Below are 24,885 nucleotides of genomic sequence, written 5' to 3'. Positions count from 1 at the left end.
TGCGCGGCATGGCCCCGTCTGTGGCGCCCATGTCACGTACTACTTGGTCGGCGGCACCGCACGCGCACGGTAAGGCTGAACGCCGCTACACCGCCTCTGGCGACCTCACGCCGCGGCCTTTGCGTGTGTTCAGGCTGCCTGTTCCTGGACCTACACACGCGTGTACCTTGCGCCGGCCTGCACCGCAACTCAAAGGCTCAAAGCCTCCGCTGAGCGCCGGCATGACGCCGTTGAGGTGCCCGGTCGAGTTGAGCATGGACCTCCCTCCTCGCCTTCGCACTCCCTCGGCCACTTGTATTTAACATTTTGTTGTTCCTCCAATGTCTCACAATATCACTAAATTACTTAACTCACTTATATCGTTTGTCACAAAAACACACACACCCATCAGAAAGTAACAACTAGGAAAGAAACCATACATTTCAACTTGGTTACATTGGAGGCTACATCTTTCTTCTTTGCTTATTTATACACAGCGCGGATATTTATAAAAAGAAGTTGTCACCCATGCCCGATTCTAACAAACTTTACCATGACCGGTGAGGGGATGCAATAAAAGGGGTAAATGGAATAGTTGTTATTGAAAGTGAGTTCTTTGTAACTTAACACATGACACTTGTATCCTACCAAATACTCATGGGTCATGTCTTCCACACTAGAAAACCACCATCATCGACATGTTTGATAACATAAGCATGGAGATTTCAACTTTATTAAATTACCCGAGGACATCAATAGACCTAGACGAGATGGGAATGACATGTTGCTTTTCGATGATGCCGTCAACAATGTTTAACATATAGAGATCTCTCAAAATAAGAAAAAAAACTCGATGTAATATGCACCCGAACCCTTTTTCTCACACAAGGTAACTTTTTTCACTTCTAGCTTTTGGATTGTTCTCTGTCCTAAAACTTTTGAGATTCCTCTTGTAAAGCATACTTTAGAACATCTTATACTTCCTAAATAAGAATTGGTCTAAACATTCCAAATTAAAAAATCTCGTTGTTGTCCAACACACATATTGGATCAGGAGGTCTGGTTCTTCCATCTCCATCATCTTCTTCCATCTGCACCGTTTAGATCTAGAGATGTTCTTCTCTTTTCTCCCCTCTCCTGTGTTTAGATCTAGAGAGATGGGGGTGTGTTCTGTTTCCTAGAAGAGATGGAGGCGTTGTGTTGCCTTTTCTTGCCAAACAAGAAGATGGTCACGCGATGCAACGGGCAGGAGTGGTTGGTTTTTTATTGTTCAAAAGTTGTCAGGGAACCAACCGGTACAAGCCAACCACGCCCAGTTTTCTGGAATTTTTGGCACAGGGACCACGAACAGCTGGCGGGTGTTGGTGCAGGAAATTCGAGTGATGTCTAAAAAGAAAACACTCGGATGCCAAATAGATAGTCCCTATGATAAACCTTTGTATCACAATTCAACAACTGAAGATAATCTGTGATGCAAAATAGTACAAGACCAAAAGAAAAATTCTTTGCAGAATTAAAACGCGGGGTGAAGAACAGATGAGATAGCACCTGGTAATGTTCAGCGTGGACATGGAGATTGGAGTAGTGTAAAAATCCAACCTGCAACTTCACGTGAAGCAGCAGAGCCTTTGACACCCTGCCTCGGGAATTGATCGGTTGGGCTGATCGATCTGGTAGAATTCTTCACACGTGCATGTGCTTCCGTTGATCGGCAAACCAGTGGAAAAGGAGTTCCTGCCGAACACGGCAAAGTACTAACGCAGTATGGACGCGCTGCAGATCGGCTCGACGGAAATCCTTTCGATCTCGGGGAGCTACAACGCGATGATGAGGGACGCGACAATTCCAACTGCAGCGGACGGATCTCCAAAAGGCGGCACACGGAACGCCGACCAAAACTGTCCCATCTTGATAGATTGAATCTCCAAAACCGCAAATATCAGAAGCTGCGTGATGCCGCACGAATGCGACTGTTGATCAAAGCGCTGCGCGCGCGGTGCTGCCCGGGAGCGCAGCGGAAAGTCTCCCGGGCAGCCGATCGCCGGAAACCTTCGGCTCTGATACCACTTGTTATAAAACAGCGCAACAAAAGTAGATCAAACAAGGAACACAAATATAGAAATTTTACGTGGAAAATCCAAACGGAAAAAACCACGGAAGTATCACTATAATTAGAGATGAATACAATACACGAGAGGACAAACCCTCTACGTGCTATGAATATGGCGGAACTCTCTCATCTATTATATTACTACTTGTGACTATATATAGAGGCAAACAACTCTCTTTCTTGACGGACACGAAATAGAGTTGTAGATGTGTTACGTCTAACACGGATGGCACGCCGTAGTCCATCAGGACTTCTTCCATAGTAAATCAGGTAAATAGGATTCGGATCACAATATAACATAGTGTATTGAGGGTGTATCCTGCAAAGGACTTGCATCTTCATTGCAGCAATGGAACCAACTAAAACATTTCATTTGCAGCTGGGCTGATTAGCAATAGTACTAGGTAAAATAATAGGATTAACATTTGGAGGCCCTTCCCTGTGCGGTCGAACCTTTGCCACATGCGTCTGGTACGGGCCTGCAGTGCGGTGATGTTCGACATTGTCCCAGATGTCAACGCTGGCGGAGAGGCGGAGCTGGAGAGCCATTGCTGGTGAGTGTGCGAGACAGCAGCTGCAGCTCCAGATTGGATGAAGAACAAGAAGCGTACACGGTTTTCTCTCTCCGGAGGCCTGTGGGAATCGTGGGTTCATACGGGTGAGTGTGCGTATGTGTATGTGTTCAATGTACCGTGTCTCTCAAAATAATCGTGCTTGCTTTCTTTCTTTCATAAATGACATCTATACTCCCTACTTCCCTAGCAAACGAGATCTTCACGGACCGGCAAAGCTTCAGAATTCATTTTCCCTACCAAACTAATATAGCAGCCACCCCTCTGTTTTTTACTCCGTTCATCAACATCCACAACTTCAAGTACAACGAATGACCAGCTTGAACTGAATTCTTGCAGCAACAAACAAGTACAGAAAACCTGAATAGAGACAACCTAGCTATGTTCCAAGCTGTCAACCATTAGTATCAGGTATATCTGCAGCTTTCGTAAGTTCCATAACATAAATAAATGACAAAAATTCCCAAGCAGTAGAAACCCACCAGAAATGAAAAACACCTGCGAGCATGAAGAAAATATAAAGTTTAGATGCTTTGTGAAATTCTGAGATAAATTACAGTATAAAAGAATGCCTTCTGGTTGCAACAATGCAGATTAAGTTTGTTGTTTACTCAATGAAAAGTTGAAAACAAAATGTTTCTTTTTGCAGTAACTTGCAACGAAGACTGAAATACAATAAATAGAATTAGTAACAAGACATTTTCTGTGGCAAAGTCAGCTGCACTGCACAATGATGGAAATAAGATAAATTACAAGACATGCATTATCAATAGAGAGTTGAGTATTTGAGCCAAGTTACCCTTTGTCATATGCCTTCAGTATTTATAGAGATGTGTAAATGGACCTCAATTTTTTGTATATTGCTTTGATGTACTGCAGCTACCTATATATCCGGCACAAGTACAAAAGATGGGACAAAAAGAAAAGAAAAGAAAACTGTGTTGCCAGTGTATGCATATATTGTGGATTTTATTGTGAAGCATACTTATCAGAAATGAAAAGAATGGATGCTCGCTGAATTATTTTAAATTGAAGTTAGGAACTTTACGATAAAATTGGGCCCAGCATACAGGGATTAGTACGATCCGCTCACATATATGAACATGCTGTTGAATGGTAGAAGGAACCAACAAAGAGCTTCGCACTTAACAAACAATTATTTCAAATACTGGGATTACTAAATATACAAAATGTCCTGACAGGAGTTTCAAGAAACTTACGCATCCTCGTGAAGTTTACAACTGCTGAATACATCATAGAAGATACGGCAGGAAAAACAAACATAGGCAGAACTCGAATTGCCCTCGTTTCCCAAGCGTGATCCTCACCATGATAGCATAAGCAACAGGCCGGCTCTCACAACAGCTTAATCGAAAAGCAATGTTTTCCTCTTCGCTCATACTTGATAATCAACAAATAAACCTTTAGCTATCCTACTTAGTGTCCTTTCAATAAAAATCTCAAATAAACCAAGGTGCAACTAGATTTTTTTTTTGAAACAAAGTCAAAAGCTTTGCCTATCTCATTGATTAAGAAGAAGTTTTAAGGATAGAAATTAGCCGAAATAGCCAAGAAAACGGAAGGAGGTTTTGGATGTGTCCTAACTATGCACATGACAAGGCCAAGCCAAGAAACCCATACGACTACCCACCGGTATGTTCCTCCACTTGTAATTATTTTATCTCAAGTGTTTGCCGTTAATAATATTAAGTGTGTATTTGTAGTCTCCTCCACCTCTTTGTCAATTCTGAAGTGGATAGATTTGGAGCAATTAACTTCTCACAAGGAAGAGGTTGCATATGAGGAGGGAAGGAAGTGGAACTATATGTTTAATTTGATTCGTGAGGAGGAGCGGGAGAAAAAAATTAAGATTAGGCTTGAGAATCAACGTTTGGAGAAAGAGAAAAAGGAGCAAGAAGAGAAGGACCTCCGTGAGGTGGAACGGGAGAAAAAGAGAGAGAGAGGGCTCGTCGTGCAGGGGAGGATGCGGAAGCGCAAGAAGATGCAACCAAACGGAAGGGAAAATACCCCCGTTGGACTCAGTAGATTCATGTGTTGAACTATAAATCTTTAGAATTTGTTGTTGTGAACTTGTAGGCTCAATGCCACCTATTTGATGAACTTTTGTTTGTATCGTGCACTTAAATCTTGTAAACCTTGAAGTCGGATTTTGTTGTTATATGATTTTAAGATTGGAGAATTTATTGTTGTGAACATTATTGATTTCTAGATGTTACATATGTGTTTTTCAATTGTCAATGTGTTTTTCAATTGTTAAAGTCTGAAAATATTCCTCATTACCATCTGTGAAGAAACTTTTCAGTGTAAGATTAGCTATTTACACAGCAACTGACATACTGTTTTTTTTAATCCTTTCTTCTTGCTGTAAGGATTTACTAATTTCATATCTTCCACAGGAGGCTAATTGTTAATGTGATTTATCGACTGCCCTGTATTACAGAAATCTTCATTAAAACAGAAAATAGAGTAGCGGCGCACGTAGTGGAGCTGCACTTCGCGCAGCACAGCGCCGCACACCGTGGAGCTACTCTATTCTCAGACTAAACTTTGCCATCAAGTGCCCGGGCAGTTTCCAAACGAAATTTCTCAAATCTAAAAAGACGAAGCGTGTGGGCTGGTCCCCACGGCCGCCGCCCGTGCCGCCGGTCGACCGAACCCGCGCCGCCGCTCACCTCGCCGCTCTACCGGTCGCCTGGACTCCACCCGCGCGCCACTCGCCTTGACCGCGCTGCCGGTCGTGTCGCCCACGCCCGCGCCGCCGCTAGCCTCGCCGACGCCGCGCCGCCGCTCGCCTCGCCCACGTCCCCGCGCCGCCGGCTTCTCCTCTGCGCGGTCCGCGGATCCTCCCACGCCCACGCCCACGCGGTCCGGTGAGATGATCTATTTGCTTCTTTAATTTGCTAGATGTTACACTATATGATTTGCTAGATGTGAATAATTTGTCCTTGCTAAATATTTTGCATGAAATAATTTTGTCCTTGCTAAATGTTTTTGCATGCATAATATTCTTAAGGTCTCTTAACTTATGCTTAATATTCATTTTTTTTGTTGCTTGTGTTCAAATGTTTAGATGGAACTTCTACACCAACATTATGATCAAGAACACTGTGGGCGGTATATTTCCGAGTTTACCGATGTAATACAATTTTGCCACAATTGTCTATTTGTTTAGTTGGCATGGAGATGCAAGTTTCTTACTTGAATTTTTTTCAGGAATTGTCACCCCTTCGCCTAAGGTACCACGGGGTATCTGGCACACTGTTTTCATACGACGAGCGATATACCCCGTTCATCGAGGCGCAAGGACTCCTCCCATTCATCCAACTTGTGAGCCGATCGACGCCAAACATGAACCCTGCTGCGATTACCGCGCTCGTTGACCGATGACGGCCGGAGACACACACGTTTCATCTCCGGACGGGGGAGATGACCGTGACTCTTCAGGATGTCTCAATGATCCCGGCGCTTCCCATCGATGGACCTTCGGTGTGTATGAACACAAATTCTTCAGGATGGCGCGGGCAGATGGAAGACCTTATCGGTGCGGTTCCTCCACCCAAGGAGGACCCCAAAAAAGAAAGAGTCCCTACCGGCGCCACATATACATGGATCTGTGAGCGGTTCAGTGTGTGCCCTCCTTTGGCTAATATGGAGGTGGTAGAGCAGCATGCACGCGCGTACGTCTGGTACGTTATCACGAGGACCTTGTTTGCCGACGGCGGTGGTAGGACCGCTCCTTGGATGTGGCTGAAGGTGTTAACAACTCAGGGGCTTAAAAGTTGGGGTACTGCGGCACTGGCATACCTTTACCGTCAGGTAATCATTTGCATTCTGCAATCTTAGCTTGTCGAAGCCATGTTGCCATGTACATGTACCACAAAATTAACCTGTAGAACATGTCATGTACTCAATCTTGTTGTTTTCGTTTATGTATTGGACCTCTAGAACATTAGAACCTGTGGATTTGATGTTCTGGACTTGAAAACTATGTTTCTGAATTACCTGTTAAATCTTGTTTGTGTTGGTGCCTAAGAATTGTTGAGAAACAAAGGAAAGCGTGCATGCCGGCTAACAGCAAAAAGGGTAGCACCGCATACGAAGGAGCTACCCTGTGAAAAGAGTAGAGCCCCACTGAAGGGAGCTACACTTCGCGATTCCTCCCAGCCACGAATACGTCGGCCGGCTAACAGTGAAATAGGTAGCGCCCCATGCGTGGAACCTATTCTTTGCTAAGTGTAGCGCCGCCTACCTTGGCGCTATTCTTTTCTCTGCATTTCTTCTCTGCTAGAGACTTTGTTAGTCTAATGAATCCCAACATGATAACATGACTCTAAAGTTTGACATCACGGTCTCAGAATATGACTTTAAAGTTTAACATCAACTTAGTTCACAACATTACGATCCATAGTTCGACATAAACTTAGTTCACGACATTACATCGTACACAATAACATCGAAGTTTAAAGTTTAACAAAATGGAGTACGAGCAACCAGACAACACAGGTTCACAAATACATGAAGACTCTAAACAGATAAGCAACGAGCTTTTCCTTTCCTCTTTCTCTCATCCTCTTTTTCTTCCTCCTCCCTGTCCCTTGCACGACGAGCCTCACGAAGCACCTTCTTGTTGAATTCCCTTCTCTCCCTTTGTAGCGTCGCATTAATCAAGGCAAATGACTTGGCTAATTTATTCATGTCTTCTTCTTCATGAAGTTTCCTTGCCATGGCCATTTTTTTCTCAAAACGTCTCTCCACCTCCCATGCCTCCTTGTTCATTCTTACACGCTCTTCAATTTTAGCTTTTGCCTCCTCTTGTCTCTTTCTAGCCCATTCGGCTTTCTTCTTGATTGCTTCCTCCTTCATGACCTTCTCCCATGCCGTCTTCCACCAACCCGGCCTCTCACCTTACTCTTCCTTCTCATCCTCCAACTTCTTTGTTGCCTTGTTGGGTTGGGACACTGCCATATCTACACAAGATGGGAGGACAATAGTTTAGTAAGGAAAACAAACAATATGTGATTACAACTTGAGTAGAAAATAATTACAAAGGTGAAAGACGCATACGGAAAAGGTCCTTGTAGGTATCTCGACATGCCACGTGGTATACCAACACTATGTCCTCTAAATCTTGGTTGACTACGACCATGTTGGCCTCTACCGGTTTGTTGGCCACGACCTCTCCGTTGGCCTCTACCTCTTTGTTGGATACGATCTTGTTGGCTTGGACTTTGTTGGCTCAGGCCTTGTTGGCTATGACCTTGTTGGCTCGGGCCTTCTTGACTAGGACCTTGTTGGCTAGGACCACCATCGTGTGTACCCCGTTGTTGACTTGTGTTTCCATCACCACTCTTTGTTCTCTTGCTTCGGCTACACCCTTTTTTGTTGTGGCCACCAACGTTGCAATCTCTACAACGGGAGCTAACACGAGCCTCCTCGAATAAATTCCTACCCCATCCTCCTCGTGTACCTCCGGCACCCAAGACGTCCATGTCTCCTCTAAGACGCTTTGTTTGACGTCTTCCCCGTTTCTTAACTCTATATTCTGGGTCGGGCCATAGTTGAAGACCATGGTACTCCGGCCACTGTGATTGGTCCAAGTATAGGTTAAATCTAGCCGTCCATGTTTGTTTGACCGTCTCGATACAGAACTCTGGCAACCTGACGGTGAGTGGATGATTAACATCCACATGCCTGGCTTGTGCCGCCACTTTCAAGTGCAAGCAAGGGAGATGAAGCAAGGATGGCCTCATGCAAGAGCACTCACAATTCCTCGACGAGACAACAACCGCCCGGCCTCCATGTTGGACACCATCACTTGTAGTGCCTCCAGGCTCATTTACTTGGTAAATCCACTCCTCATTATCAAAACAAATAGTGGTTTGGGAGTCCGCCTTCCTTGACTCGAATCGCAACCATTTGTCAACACGTGGTGGATATTTGTACTTCTTCTTTCGCTTGTTCATTCCAGCAATCTGCTTATCCGTTTCCACCGAGTACTCGAGAAAATACGCATTCAACTTGTCGAATGTATATTGAACTATTGTCGTCACAGGCAATGCACAGACACCCTTAAGCACACTGTTGAAGCATTCTGCCATGTTGCTTTGCATCTGGCCATACCTCCTACCACCTTGATCATAGGCTCGTGCCCACTTGACCCTCAATTCCAAATGCCTATTTAGGAGCTCAAAACCACCAGGCGTGAGGTTCTTTTGAGCCACCAATTTATTGTACAATGTCGCAAATTGGGCGCCTGTGTAAGCGAGACAGCAATCTTTAAGATCGTCGGACAACTCCTTGTTCCCACATGCCCTATAGAAGTTGGACACAAAATGTCTCATGCACCATCTATGGTGCAAAGGAGCATGCCCTCGAATGTCTATCTGCACATCGTTGAGAATACCATGGTTGCGGTCCGAGAGGACACAAACTTCCCTATTTTCCGGAATGACCTTGGTTCTCACGAGACGCATGAACCACTCCCAATTATCATTGTTCTCAGCAGTAACCAAGGCAAAAGTCAAAGGCAACAACCGATTATTCCCGTCGTTACCTATTGCAACCAGTAGTCTGCCCTTGAATTGTCCGGTCAGAAAAGTGCCATCAACGGAGATGACTGGCCTACAGTGTTGGAATGCTCTTACAGATTGCTGAAAGGCCCAAAATGCACGGCCAAATACTCGGACTATTGCACCTTTGTACTCTCTAGTTTTCTGCCCAAAAGGCTCGACCACATGATACATCCCCGATTGGTAGCCGCCATCGCGCCCAACAACCGAGGGAGTCGGTTGTATGCCTCTTCCCAATCACCAGACAACATCTTAAATGTGGCTTGCTTCACCTTCCATGCCTTCCCATACTTCGCCTCATAACCGAAATGTGACTTCAATGTATCAATGACTTGCTTGATTGTCATTGTTGGGAGTGTCTTAATGCTATTCAATAGTTTGTAAGCAATAAAATTGGATGATAACTGCCGGTGAACATCTTTCTCTTCCGGGTCATCGAGGTCCTTGACCTCGCACATATGAGTCAAAACACAACTTGATATGTGCCATTGTGGCCCTCCTTTAAATGGTCTTGCACGCACAACCCATGGACACCGTTCATCCTCACATCTAACCGTGTAATGCTTGTTCACGTCTGAGTGAGCCACCTTGAATGGACGGAAATACTTAACCGCATACTCCTTGATCCATATTTGAAATTCCAACAAGGTTTCAAACTTCACTCCTTTTTCGATCCCATACTTTTTTGTGATTCATATCCCGCTTCGAACTTGGCCTTGGTCCAAGCACAAAGGTCTCCCCACCGTCTACCACAGCTTTATTTGCAAGACTAAGATCACGGAACAATGGTATCCGGTGATCGCGACCAACTACCTTCTTGAAAATTTCGGCTTCTTTAGCCGTGAACCCCTCTTCATCAAGCTCCTCCTCGGGACCTTCATCCTCCGATTCTGATGCGTAGCATCGATTATAAGGTATGTCATGGTCCATGTCCTCTTGTGCACAATAAACATCCAAATCACCAACCTCATTGTCATTGGGATCACCCTCGGACCCGTCGCCCCCGTAGTCATCATTATTTTCTTCCATTGCTTCATAATTGCCATTGCGAATCTGTGGCACCCCCGGGATCAGGGTTAGACAAATACCAGATCTTCGTCTGACATAAGCCTAACCTCGAGCTCGAGAGACTACGGTGAGGGAATTGGTAACACAACAGTGACTCTACGACTCAAAAGAATATATTACAACTCTTAGCAGAGTAAGATCCAAATTATTACACGCAGAGGTCACTGACCCAACATTCAACAAGCAACGAAAGCAAATTATGTTATTCTAAATAACAAGATAGCAAAGGGCTTAAGAAGCCATAACATAAAGCGATGTCCCATTCCACAAGTCGCAAGCTGCTGCCTGGGAACCCCAAACTAACCATCGATGTTAACGTAGAAACCACCTTCGGCTGTAGCAACTTCATCTGAAACAAGAGCATGCAAAGCTGAGTACAGGGACTCAGCAATACTTAGTACACCCTTTTAGCAAAGCGGGTATGCGGGCTTTCTGTAGATCTTCTTTTGCGTAAAGCCAATTTTCCTTTGTAAGACAAGAGAGAAGAGAAGCTCGACTACTCAGAACCTTTAAAAGGGGATAAGAGAGCGACATCTCTAGCTCTATTGATCATCATATTGTATCCACCAATCTTCATCATCTCGAACCACTATCCTCGGATCACCCCCTCAACACCCGGAGAAGGTATCCGTAAAGACACATTGGTTGCCAAGTTTTACGATTAGGTTCATGTTGTCTATGATCACAGAATCCATTCCCAAGTCGTCCGTAACCGTGGACACGGCTTTTCAAAAAGATTTAACCCTGCAGGGATGCACAACTTTACCCACACGTGCCAACCGACTCTTAGTGCCAACGTTTGAGCTCTCTTCCTTGGAGAGTCGGCAGAGGGTGGTCGACCACGACCTTTACCTTGCTGTCGCCTAGACCATGAGTCACGCGCTAAGGATTTTTCCGCCGTAACGGGTCAAGTCCCGAAGTCGGTCCTTAACGATGTGAGGCGAGGTGAGTTTCCCCAGAGGCCGCAACCCCCAGCCACCACGGCCACGCTTACCTACCTGTTATGTACCTTTACCCCCAAGCAAAATGCAATGCATATGACCAGGTAAAGCGCAAACTATGTGACTCATGGAATTGACTAGGCAAGTTAGTGAGTCGAGAGGGTACCATAATAGGGCCTCGCGTGGTTGTACGCTCAGTCTTGGTTCAAGAGGCGAGAACTCGGTTCCTAGGGTCGACAGAAACAAAACAACCCACCACATCCCAACGTGGCCTCTCGTTTGAGCCTTTAATCATGATTAACAACATCTCTACACTTAACACGTCAACCTGTCATGCTAGTTTCATTTCATTGTAAGGCTCCAGTCCGAAGACCGGAGTAGCAGCGTAACAAACTAAGCATGGCTAAGCATAAAGAGATAAAGGCTCTAGCGACGCACACATGCCAAACCTAGTTATGCTAGGAGCAGTGGATCATGGATTTGAGGCTACAAGGGTGAAACATGCAATAGATAGGATAACTCTACCTATCGATAAAAGAAACTTGAATCGCATGCAATATGAAGGAACCAGAGTAAAAGCATTTGTAAAACTTAGATGAACCAGGCTAGGGCTTGCCTTGTCCCTCACCTGATGAGTAATGTTCTTCGGTGGTGTTGACGTCGGACTCCGGTTCAGATCCTATCGCGAAGAACCAAACACCGGAAAGGGAAATAAACATTCAAGACATGGCATACTGCAATACACATACAATATGGATGATATGTCATGTTAAAGGAATTTGGTAAACCCTGATGACCCACAAGTATAGGGGATCGCAATAGTCTTCGAGGGAAGTAAAACCCAGTTTATTGATTCGACACAAGGGGAGCCAAAGAATATTTGTAAGCCTTAACAACGGAGTTGTCAATTTAGCTGCACCTGGAAACAGACTTGCTTGCAATAGTTTATCAGTAGCAACAGTTTTATAGCAGTAGCAGTAGTGAAATATAAGCAACAATGTAATAAATACAGCAGTAGTGATTATAGTAAACAACAGGATTAAAATACTGTAGGCATAGGGATGGATGAACGGGCGCTGCATGGATAAGATAACTCATGTAATATGTGTATACAACTTGCAGGTAAGATCATAAAACAATGAATATCATCATGAATAAATAACATGTTCAGATCTGAAATCGTGGCACTCGAGCCCTAGTGACAAGTATTAAGCATAACAAGTTGCAACAATATCATAAAAGTACCAACTACGGATACTAGGCACTATGCCCTAACAATCTTATGCTATTACATGAACAATCTCATCCAATCCCTACCATCCCCTTCAGCCTACAACGGGGGAATTACTAAAAAAAATGAAACCGTGTCTAGGAGGAACTAGACACTTTTTGATATAGTAGAAGTGGGACTTGGCGTGACAATTCCAAAATTCGTTCCTGACAGGAATCGAACTCCGGTCGTTGGGGTGCGCCACTGCGACCCCAACCACTGGGCTAATCCCTACCATCCCCTTCAGCCTACAGCGGGGGAATTACTCAAACATGGATGGGGGAAGCATGGATGGTTGATGGAGAGGTGTCGGTGGCGGTGATGGCGATGATCTCCTCCGATTCCCCATCCCGACAGGGTGCCATAACGGAGTTTCTGGTCCCAAGACGGAGTTTCGCGATGGCGGAGGAGTTCTGGATGTCTTCTGGCAATTTCATCGAACCCCCTCGCGTTTTTAGGTCAAGGGCTTTAAGTAGTCCAGAGGGGAGCATCGGGGGCTGGCTGTAACATCCCAAGTTTTCAAATTCAATAAAGACAAGAAATTCAATTTCCCAAATTTTGGAGTTAACAAAAACTTTTCTTCACATATAGTATTATGCATAATTGATCATGCATTCTTATATGCCATTGCCATTGCCATGTTGAGTGTTTGTTTGTTGTTCTATTGTGCTTAAACCCTAAATCAAGATCATCAAACCCTAAATTGAGAGAAATAAAAGAAATGGAAAAGAACCCCATTTTCCCTCTCATACCCTTTTAGCCAACTTTGCAAATTATCAAGCAAGGCCTCATTTGCTTGTGCCATTACTTGTAAAACCTTTATATATCAATAACACACACTTTTTCATCAAAGAAACCCAATTCAAATTCAACATACATGTGATAATGGTCATTTGGCCACTTTATATTATCTTACCCACTTTGCACCCCTGGTTTGGATTATTTCTAAACCAAACTTGGTCAACCCTTGCCACCTCATCCAAGACCATGTCAAGGTGAACCACTTTGATGTTGACCAACAGTGTTGACTCTGACTAGGTTGACCAGAAAGGAGTTGATAAGATGAGACATTGAAACAAAGAGAAGATGAGCTCAAATTTGAAATCTTGCAAACCTTCACCAAATTGACCACCACCACCACCAATCTACTTATTTAAATATATGAATGAGATGCACCAAAAAGAATTTCAAATTTCAAATAAAAATCTCATGCGGCCATTGTGTCGAACACTTGGCAGGCAACATTCCAGATTTGTAATACACCTCATTACCCAGCAGTTCTAAGCCTAAACCACTTTAATTTTGTGATGATGTTGCTCCTCTGCACCCTCTGCATCGAGCCATGTCCTTGCTGGTGCTGATTAAAGTGAGGAGAGGCTCCTTTTCTCTCCATGTCGTGCCATGCCGGACACCTTTGGCCACTCTTTCTCCGGCATCTCTCTCTCACCCAAACCTTGTCCTGGAGAATCCCCAGAGCATAAGGATCATGACCCTGCACAGCCGAGGCACGCGCGAGGCTGGCATTGGCCAGGCGATGCACGCCCAGCACCATGCCAGTACGCGCGCTCACCGCGTACTGGACGCGCCAGGGCTTCGCTCGACCCATCGCCTCCGTCCTTCCCCTGCATCCCTACCACTGCATCGAGCACCCCCTCCCTCTCCTCTAGCTGCTAGACATACTCCAGAGCGCGCAGAAGCCATGTCACCGTCGTCCTCGTCGGAAAAGCACCGTAAGTACTGTCGCGATCATCACAAGCTCCTGAGCGACCCCGTCAAGCTTTTGCTGCGCCAGCTAGCCACTGAGCATCGCCATGATGCCGCCTACACGACGCCGTCCTTACCTTGCCCCTTCGGGCCCTAGAACCGCCGCGCCATGGACGCCCTCTCACAGCACCCGCGGCACCCCTCTCAATCCTATAAATAGGGCACTCCCTCAACTCAACCCTGCACACCATCTCACTCTCCTCCCTTCTCTGCTTCTCCTCGATCCATTAGCCAGTCCAATCGTCGCCGGAGTCGCCGGAATTGCAAGCTCGAAGCTGCCAGTACCCGGAGGTTGCAGTCGTCGATTCGAGCCTCCCCAAGCGCCGCCACTTGTACCAGTCGCTTCAGCACCCTCGCCAACGTCGCTGCGAACCTCGTCGCCGACCGCCGGAGCCTTGGTACGCCCTCCGACCCCCTAGGCTCGCCGGCGGAGCCACAACATCTCGTCGGAGACGACGATGCCTGTGCACCGTTGATCTCCTGTCTAATCCGACGATCCACCGCGCGCGTACCGTTTCACTGCGTTAAGAGACGCTGACGAGTGGACCCCACCTCGTCAGACGGCCCACTCGCACAGGCTGCGTTGCTGGGCTGAACTTCTCCGTTTAATTCGTTTTGGGCCCGTAGGCTTTTCCCGCGCGGCCCAACAATTCAAATCTCGATTAATTCGTTTCACTCAAATTCAAATACTGGTGTCCACTTCAAATTTAAATAGTTTCAAATCTACTGCACCAAATTTAGCAAACTTTATATCTCTAGAAAGCCCATGAAATTATCTCCACAATGCCACTGGTCTCATCTCCAAATTCATAGTAGAATTTAAAAGATAAAAATGACAAGGCAGGGACTTTTACAAATTGAAACTTTATTTAAAATTCAACCATAATTGATTTTGAGTTGATTCCAACTCTCATAAATCACATTTGATGTACTCTAATTGATTATGCGAAAAGATAGCAAAGTTGTTTGTATGATCATGGACTAGATCAAAATAATGGCTATGGAGCTATTTCTTGTGCATTTAAATCTTATAATTCAAATTCTTTAAATAGTATGAGAGCTACTCTCTCATTTAAATCTTGATCCTAAGTAATGCAATGAGAGGTAATGACCTTAGGCTAATGAACCTCTTATTTCTATTACTTAGTGATTTTAAATCATTACCATGTTATTCTTAAAATGCATGAGGTGTAGCACCTCATTTAAATTATACTCCTACCTAATAGATATGAAATGTTGACCTTGGTCAACCTATATTTCATACCTTAGTATTATTTGAGGAGATTAAATCTTAATAGAATTTAATGAGAGGAAATTATTTTCTCCAAAGACTTAAATAGCAAACCAAATCAATAAGTATAATGAGAGGAAATTATTCCTCTCTTAAATAAGAAAAACCAAGTAAATCACCATGCCATGAATGATGTGATGCTAGAATTAGTTGTGTGAACCTTTGGTGTGTTTTAGTTTAATATATAAGTTTGGTTTGGTGATTGTATACCTCGTATTCGTATATAGACGCTAGTAACGAGGAGTATCAAGAGGAGGAAGCCTACTCTCAAGAGGAGGAGGAAAACTTTGACCACTACCCTGCTCAAGGCAAGCTAATATTCTTTCCAACCACCATAATGCAAAGCTCTACAAGAGCAAGGCACCATCACACTTTATTTTATGTATTACCTATCCCATGTTTTTTACTTTGCAATTATTTTTCTTATTGTATTTTCAATATTTCTTTTTGATTTATGATTCACTTGGTCTAGAGTAGAACAAGAGTCAAGGTTAGCATAGAGCAAATCAAAGCTAGATAGCACCCCTCATGAACTAGTTGCTATTGCTAATCAAATAAAATTTGACTACTCTAGATGGGAACATGTGAAATAACTTTGAAAGTTGTGAAGGTGAAGGTGACATGGTTGACTTGGTGGATTTTACTGAAAACTGATGATTGGATTTGAATGCGATACCTTTCCAATTATACAAGTACCCCCACAATACCTGATTATGGGTAGGGCTTAACTAGAAATTTGTGTGTCTTAGTATGGGTTCCCTCTAAACAAGCATCATAGAAGTTACGCCGAGGTTTCCTCCGTCAAAAGTGAAATGATGTGAATATGAGGTGAATGTACAACCCAAGCCCTGTGCAGTTCCCGGGTTGACGGTTTGTTTCCACCGGGAGGCCAAGCTAATGGGGAGAGGTGCCTATACTAGGGTGTATAAGTGACAGGTTAAGGTTGATGATCCGCGTACCGAGTTACGATGATTCGGGGTTATCCTCGACGGATGTAATCAAAAGTTGTGGCACAAGAGTACAACCTCTGCAGAGTGTTAAACCTATTCGAATAGCCGTGTCCACGGTTACGGACGATTGGAAAGGCCATACTGTTCTGTTGTCAGAACTTTTATCTAAAAAGGGAATGTGGAATTGAAAGGTGATTTGACTTGAATCACAAATAATTTGTGGGAATGACACTAATGTTCCCACTTGAGTTAGTCTAGCAAATGAAGAGTCTTTACTAAATGTTTATTGAAGTAAAACTTGGCTTTATGCAAATAAACCTAGAGCTTAGCACCCCTTAGTACAATTGATAAGTTTTTACATTAGTATTAGTTTGCGAGTACTTTAAAGTACTCATGGCTGTGTCCCTGGCTATTCAAATGCCAGACTTTGAAGAGGAGCCACAATATCAGGATGGCGGACAACAGGACGTCTACGATAACTAGGATCATCTTCTAACGTCAAGCGTTGCATGTGGAATAGATAGTCCACTACTACTTCGCTTCCGCTACTTATTGTGTTGTTGAATAATCTATTTGTGTAATATTGGATCATGTGATCTATGGTTGTAAGACAAGTATGTGTTGTAATAAATGATGACTCTATGCTACTTAACTATTATGTCTCGCAAAAACAATCTTCCTGGGATTGCGATGTATGATATAATAGGCATCTGGACTTAAAAATCCGGGTGTTGACAAGTTGGTATCAAAGCCATTGTTTGACCTTAGGAGACCCTAGTTAGAATGGACGTTTGAAAAACTTAGTTTCAAATTCAATGAAGTGAATAGTTACGAAAACATATTCACACTCTTACCCTTGAGATATTTTGCAAAACACTAAATTCATGCTCTTCCTTATGAGTTAATTAAAATTTTGAACCCTTGCACTTCTCTAACTTACTCATCTAATCCCTCTACAGATGGAGCAGTTCACCCAGATGGAGTTCTACCAGCTCGGGAATGGTGGCGACATGATCTTTGAAAGGGATCTCTTCACCCTGTCGGAGTTTCTTGGACGCCCACCCCCAGAGTTCTTCGGGGGTCAGGTCAATGACCAACCCGGAGGACAGCTGCAGTGGGTCATCATGGCCGACCTCCCCGGGAAGCTCACGTTCCCCATGACTGAGAGGATCCAGTTCTCCTTCAGGGAGAACAACTGGGCCGACGGACTCGCTCGTGGCCTGCAGGAGGCGCTCGCACGTCTGTGCGGGCAGAATGCGATGGACATCTAGGAGGAACGCTTTGCTCACTATGCAAGGCACAACTCTCTTGGAGTGCCCCTGAACCTGCCGTCTCACCCCCAGCTGAGGCACCATGTGGACCACCTCAACTTCATGCTGAGCGAGACTCGCATGAAGCTGGACAACTCCTGCGAGTACGCCAACCACACCCACATCCAGCTGGCTCAACAGGCCGAGACCATCAAGGTCATCGCCAAGGAGCGCAGGACTCTTCGCCGCCTCAACATGAAGAAGGACTACCTCATCCACCACCTCAAGGCCAAGATAGCTTCACTGAAGGAGACTATCGAGGCTCAGGCCGAGCAGCTGAGGGACCTGGAGGGAGAAGGTGAGGGAGAAGACATCCAGGGAGATGACTACTCCTTTGTGAGCAACGATGATGACTACGAGGAGGAGGAAGACGACGACCTGGCCTTCCACCCCTATGTGGATGGCCATGAGCACCTAGCAGCCGGGATGGATAACACCTTCCCGATCAACGTTGATGGAGAGTAGTCCCGCATGAGCACTTGCGTAGCGTGATTTGTATCGGTCCTTTGTATCGGCCTCTTGTATCGTAGATTGTTGAAAGGGTTCTTCAAACCCTCTGGTTTGTTGGTTTGTAATATTTGCTACCTTAATGACTATGTTTGTGTGTTAAGTTCAGCATATCAAGAACTCAAGTTTTAAACTTTGTGAAACTTTATCCAAAATAAGCCTTAGAAAATTCCTTCTCGTCTTATGATCTATCTCCATGTCCAGATGGCACCCCCAACTCGCAGCATGAATCAGGATGCGATGATGCAGATCACTACAAGAAAAGTTGCCATGGCCGACGAAGTTGAAGTCGCGCCGTGGTTGTTGGTGTACCATGGCCGACGATTTTGGGTCTCTCCGTTGTGCATGTCAAAACGTTTTTTTTCTCGTTTTTAGGCCACCTAGCCCGACGAAAACGGCCAAAACGTTGCGTATGGTGGCCCGGGACGTGGTGCATCTCGAATTCTCGGGTTCGCCGGCCGAGTTAACACAAATCCGCACCGCCGAGGGATGTAGGGCCCAGATGGTAGCCTCTCTGGCCTTGTTTTTTTTCTCGATCGCGCCATCTCGTTCAACGCTCTCCGATCGAGCCGTTTACGATGCAGGATCATGGGTCCCGCATGTCATCCTCTATGAACCAAAATTCTTTCTATTCTTGGATTTTTTTGACCCCCTGATTTCTGGCTACTTCCTTTTTCTTTTGATCCCTTGCCGCCTTGGAAACGTTGAGACCGCTGCTGCTAATTGGGACCCGCATGTCATCCTCTATGAGCAATCAACTTTCTTTTCTTGGAGTTTTTTTTTGCACCTCAAATTTGGTCACTTGCCTTTTTCTTTCGATCCCCTGCCGCCTCTCAAACGGTGATACCGCTGCTGCTAAATAGGACCCGCATGTCATCCTCTATGTACTATAAAACTTTATTTTCTTGGATTTTTTTGGCACCTCATATTTGGTCACTTACCTATTTCTTTCGATCCCCTGCCACCTCTCAAACGGTGAGACCGCTGCTGCTAAATGGGACCTGCATGTCATCCTCTATGTACTATAAAACTTTCTTTTCTTGGATTATTTTTGGATCCTGATATTTGGTCACTTGCCTTTTTCTTTCGATCCCGTACAGCCTCTCAAACGGTGATACCGCTGCAGCTAAATGGGACCCGCATGTCATCCTCTATGTACAATCAAGTTTCTTTTCTTGAATTATTTTTGGCTCCTGATATTTGGTCACTTACATTTTTCTTTCGATCTCATGCCACGTTTGAAACCTTGAGGAACCTGCAGGCTCATGGGACCCGCATGTCATCCTCTATGTACTATAAAAGTTCATTTTCTTGGTTTTTTTTCACCCTCTGATTTTTGGCTATTTCCTTTTTCTTTTGATCCCCTGCCACCTTTGAAACGTTGAGGACTCTGCTGGCTCATAGGTCCCACATGTCTGCCTGTATGAACGATAAAACTTTCCTTTCTTGGAGTTTTTTTTACCCCCTAATTTCTGGCTACTTTCTTTTTTCTTTTGATCTCAAGCTGCATTTGAAACGTTGGGACCGCTGCTGCAAAATGGGACCCGCATGTCATTCTCTATGTACGATAAAGTTTATTTTCTTAGATTATCTTTGTCTCCTGATATTTTGTCACTTGCCTTTTTCTTTCGATCTCATGCCGCCTTTGAAACGTTGAGTAAGCTGCTGGCTCATGGGTCCCGCATGTCATCCTCTGCGAACAATAAAAGTTTCCTTTCATGGAGTTATTTTTGACCCCTAATTTCTGGCTATTTGCCATTTTCTTTTGATCTCCTACCCCCTTTGAAACGATGAGGACGCTGTTGGCAGGTCGGTCCCACATGTCATCCTCTATGAATAATAAAAGTTTCCTTTGATGGATTTATTTTGAACCCCTAATTAATTTCTGGAAATTTCCGTTTTTCCTTTGATCCCCTGCCGCCTTGGAATCGTTGAGGATGATGCTGCCTCATGGGTCCCGCATGTCATCCTCTCAGGACGGTAAATGTTTCTTTTCTTGGATTTTGTTTACCAAATGATTTTTGGCTTATTTTTTTTTTCGATCTCCTGCCGCCTTTAAAACGTTGAGGACGCTGCTGGCTCACGGGTCCCACATATCAGCCTCTATGAACCATATACGCTGAGGATGCTGCTGCCTCATGGGTCCCGCATGTCATCCTCTGAGAACGAAAATGTTTCTTTTCTTGGTTTTTTTACCAACAACTTTTTGGTTTATTTTTTCTTTCCATCCCCTGCCACCTTTAAAACGTTGACGACGTTGCTGGCTCATGGGTCCCTGATGTCAGCCTCCCCGTACAAGAAACATGTGATATCTTGATTATTTTGCAGACAATAAACAGTGCATTGCGCTCTAAGCTATTTCAAACGGATAAATTAAATCTTTATTTTTACATAAACAAACTTATATGTTGAATCTCCTTGTTTTTTTGTTTTTGCGAAGCATAGGACTTTCCTGTTTTTTTTAGAAAATTCCGAACTTTCCTGTTTTGGAGTGGGCTGAAATTGTACGAGTGAAAAGGCCCAGCAGGATAGTTCGAAGGCCCAGATGTCCAGATGCAGCCCAATTGAAATCTTTATTTTCTTGGATTTTTTCACCCCCTGATTTCTGGCTACTTCATTTTTATTTTGGTCCTGTGCCGCCTTGGAAACGTTGAGACCGCTGCTGCAAAATGGGACCCGCATGTCATCCTCTATGTACAATAAAATTTCTTTTCTTGGATTATTTTTGGCTCCTGATATTTGGTCACTTGCCTTTTTCTTTCGATCCCGTGCAGCCTCTCAAACGGTGATACCGTTGCTGCTAAATGGGACCCGCATGTCATCCTCTATGTACAATCAAGTTTCTTTTCTTGAATTATTTTGGGCTCCTGATATTTGGTCACTTGCCTTTTTCTTTCGATCTCATGCCACGTTTGAAACGTTGAGGAACCTGCAGTATCATGGGACCCGCATGTCATCCTCTATGTACTACGAAGTATAAAACTTTCTTTTCTTGGATTTTTTTTGGCACCTCATATTTGGTCACTTGCATTTTTCTTTCGATCCCCTGCCGCCTCTCAAACGGTGATACCGCTGCTGCTAAATGGGGCCCGCATGTCATCCTCTATGTACAATCAAGTTTCTTTTCTTGAATTATATTTGGATCCTGATATTTGGTCACTTGCCTTTTTCTTTCGATCTCACGCCACGTTTGAAACGTTGAGGAACCTGCTGGCTCATGGGACCCGCATGGCATCCTCTATGTACTATAAAAGTTTATTTTCTTGGTTTTTTTTTCAGTCTCTGATTTTTGGCTATTTCCTTTTTCTTTTGATCCCCTGCCGCCTTTGAAACGTTGAGGACTCTGCTGGCTCATAGGACCCACATGTCAGCCTGTATGAACGATAAAACTTTCCTGTCTTGGAGTTTTTTTACCCCCTAATTTCTGGCTACTTTCTTTTTTCTTTTGATCTCAAGCCGCATTTGAAACGTTGGGACCGCTGCTGCAAAATGGGACCCGCATGTCATTCTCTATGTACAATAAAGTTTCTTTTCTTGGATTATCTTTGTCTCTTGATATTTTGTCACTTGCATTTTTCTTTCGATCTCATGCCGCCTTTGAAACGTTGAGTAAGCTGCTGGCTCATGGTTCCCGCATGTCATCCTCTACGAACAATAAAAGTTTCCTTTCTTGGAGTTATTTTTCACCCCTAATTTCTGGCTATTTTCCGTTTTCTTTTGATCTCCTGCCCCCTTTGAAATGATGAGGACGCTGTTGGCAGGTCGGTCCCACATGTCATCCTCTATGAACAATAAAAGTTTCTTTTGCTGGATTTATTTTGAACCCGTAATTAATTTCTGGATATTTCCTTTTTTCTTTTGATCCCCTGCCGCCTGGGAATCGTTGAGGATGCTGCTGCCTCATGTGTCCCGCATGTCATCCTCTCAGAACGGTAAATGTTTCTTTTCTTGGATTTTGTTTACCAAATGATTTTTGGCTTATTTTTTCTTTCGATCTCCTACCGCCTTTAAAACGTTGAGGACGCTGCTAGCTCACGGGTCCCACATGTCAGCCTCTATGAACAATAAACGCTGAGGATGCTGCTGCGTCATGGGTCCCGCATGTCATCCTCTCAGAACGATAAATGTTTATTTTCTTGGATTTTTTGACCAACTGATTTTTGGTTTATTTTTTCTTTCCATCCCCTGCCGCCTTTAAAACGTTGACGACGCTGCTGGCTCATGGGTCCCCGATGTCAGCCTCCCCGTACAAGAAACATGTGATATCTTGATTATTTTGCAGAGAATAAACAGTGTATTTCGCTCTGAGCTTTGCAAACGGATAAATTAAATATTTATTTTTACATAAACAAACTTATATGTTGAATCTCCTTATTTTTTGTTTTTGCGAAACATAGGACTTTCATGTTTTGGAGTGGGCTGAAATTGCACGAGTCAAAAGGAGTCCAGCACGATAGTTCGAAGGCCCAGATGGCAAGATGCAGCCCAATTGAAATATATCTTTTCTTGGATTTTTTTTGACCCCCTGATTTCTGGCAACTTCCTTTTTCTTTTGATCCCGTGCCGCCTTGGAAACGTAGAGACCGCTGCTGCTAAATGGGTCCCGCATGTCATCCTCTATGAACAATAAAATTTTCCTTTCTTGGAGTTATTTTTTACCCCGAACTTCTAGCTACTTCCTTTTTCTTTTGATCCCCTGCCGCCTTCGAAACGTTGAAGACTTTGCTGGCTCATGGGTCCCACATGTCAGCCTCTATGAACAATAAACATTTCCTTTCTTGGAGTTATTTTGTACCCCTAATTTCTGGCTATTTGCCTTTTTTTCTTTCGACCCCCAGTCGTCTTCGAAACGTAGAGGACGCTGCTGGCTCGTGGGTCCCAGATGTCAGCCTCCATGAACAATAAACCTTTCCTTTGTTGGATTTATTTTTCACCCTCTGATTTTGGCTATTTCCTTTTTCTTTTGATCCACTGCCGCCTTGGAAACGTTGAGTAAGCTGCTGACACATGGGGCCCGCATATCATCCTCTATGTACAATCAACTTGCAAGATCTTGGAGCGAAAGAGCTTGTATTAGTGGGACCCATATGTCAACCTCTATGTACAATAAAACTTTCATTTCTTCGATTATTTTTAGCCCCTGATATTTGGTCACTTTCCTTTTTGTTTCGGTCTCAAGCCACCTCTGAAACGTTGAGTAAGGTGCTGGCTCATGGGACCCGCATGTCATCCTCTATGTACAATAAAGTTTCTTTTCTTGGATTTTTTTACCCCTGATTTTTGGTCTCTTGCCTTGACGCTGCTGGCTCATGGGTCCCACATGTCAGCATCTGTAAACAATAAACCTTTCCTTTGTTGGATTTATTTTTTACCCCTAATTTCTGGCTATTTGCCTTTTTCTTTTGATCCCCAACGGCCTTTGAAAACGTTGAGGAACCTGCTGGCTCATGGGACCCGCATGTCATCCTCTATGTACTATAAAAATTCTTTTCTTGGATTTTTTTTCACCCTCGGATTTTTGGTTATTTTCTTTTTCTTTTGATCCCCTGCCGCCTTGGAAATGTTGAGTATGCTGCTGACTCATGGGACCCGCATGTCATCCTCTATGTACAATCAACTTTTTTTTTGGATTTTTTTACCCCCTAATTTCTGGATACTTTCTTTTTCTTTTGATCTCAAACCGCATTTGAAACGTTGAAACCGATGTTGCAAAATGGGACCCGCATGTCATCCTCTATGTACAATAAGTTTCATTTCTTGGATTAATTTTGGCTCTTGATATTTGGTCATTTGCCTTTTTCTTTCGATCTCATGCCGCCTTTGAAACGTTGAGTAAGCTGCTGGCTCATGGGTCCCGCATGTCATCCTCTACGAACAATAAAAGTTTCCTTTCCTGGAGTTATTTTTGACCCCTAATTCTGGCTACTTCCTTTTTTCTTTTGATCCATTGCCGCCTTTGAAACGTTGAGGATTCTGCAGACTAATACAAGCTAGCTCTTTCTCTCCAAGATCTTGCAAGTTGATAGATTAAATCATGGAATTATTAGGATATGTTTTAAATTTCAAATCCACTTTATGAATTAATAAAAATACCGTTATCCATGTGGGTATGGAGCGATCAAGGATTTTCATATTGGGCATGAGCAGTTTCAAAAATTGGAACCCAATAATTCAAAATAAATAAAAACAACTTTTATGTAGAATCTCCGCGTTTTTCTTTGCCATTCATAGGATCTGTGTTTCATTAGAAAAGGGCCGAAATTGCATGAGCAGAAAGGCCCATTTGTAGTTATTGGGCTTCGACAGCAGGAGCAAGTAGGCCGATAGTAATTACCATGTAGATGGTCGTTGGCAACCCAAAGTGAAATATTGGGCCCAATAGGGGAAGTGTCACACCCCAACTTTTGCAACCTTGTTTAGTTGTCCTTAGTGCAAAAATCAGGGGAACAAAAACTTTTTCTAAACGCTAATTAAGATGAATTGTCTTGATTTGCTTGTGGAGTTTTGTCTTGAGTTACCTCATAGAGCAACAC

The 24,885-nt window shown here is 44.0% G+C and overlaps 1 long non-coding RNA gene across 1 annotated transcript; it reads left to right on the top strand.

Moving 5' to 3' along the window:
• The first annotated feature begins 4,234 nt into the window (after positions 1–4,234).
• LOC127304847 (uncharacterized) lies at positions 4,235–4,913 on the top strand. Its single transcript, XR_007853556.2, has 2 exons — positions 4,235–4,314; positions 4,386–4,913. It is a non-coding gene; the product is annotated as an uncharacterized lncRNA (long non-coding RNA).
• Positions 4,914–24,885: the final 19,972 nt, after the last annotated feature.

This window comes from Lolium perenne, chromosome 5, assembly GCF_019359855.2.
Source record: "Lolium perenne isolate Kyuss_39 chromosome 5, Kyuss_2.0, whole genome shotgun sequence".
NCBI lineage: Eukaryota > Viridiplantae > Streptophyta > Magnoliopsida > Poales > Poaceae > Lolium > Lolium perenne.
Note: the sequence above shows the minus strand (reverse complement) of the source record. Positions and strands in the feature narration are given on the sequence as shown.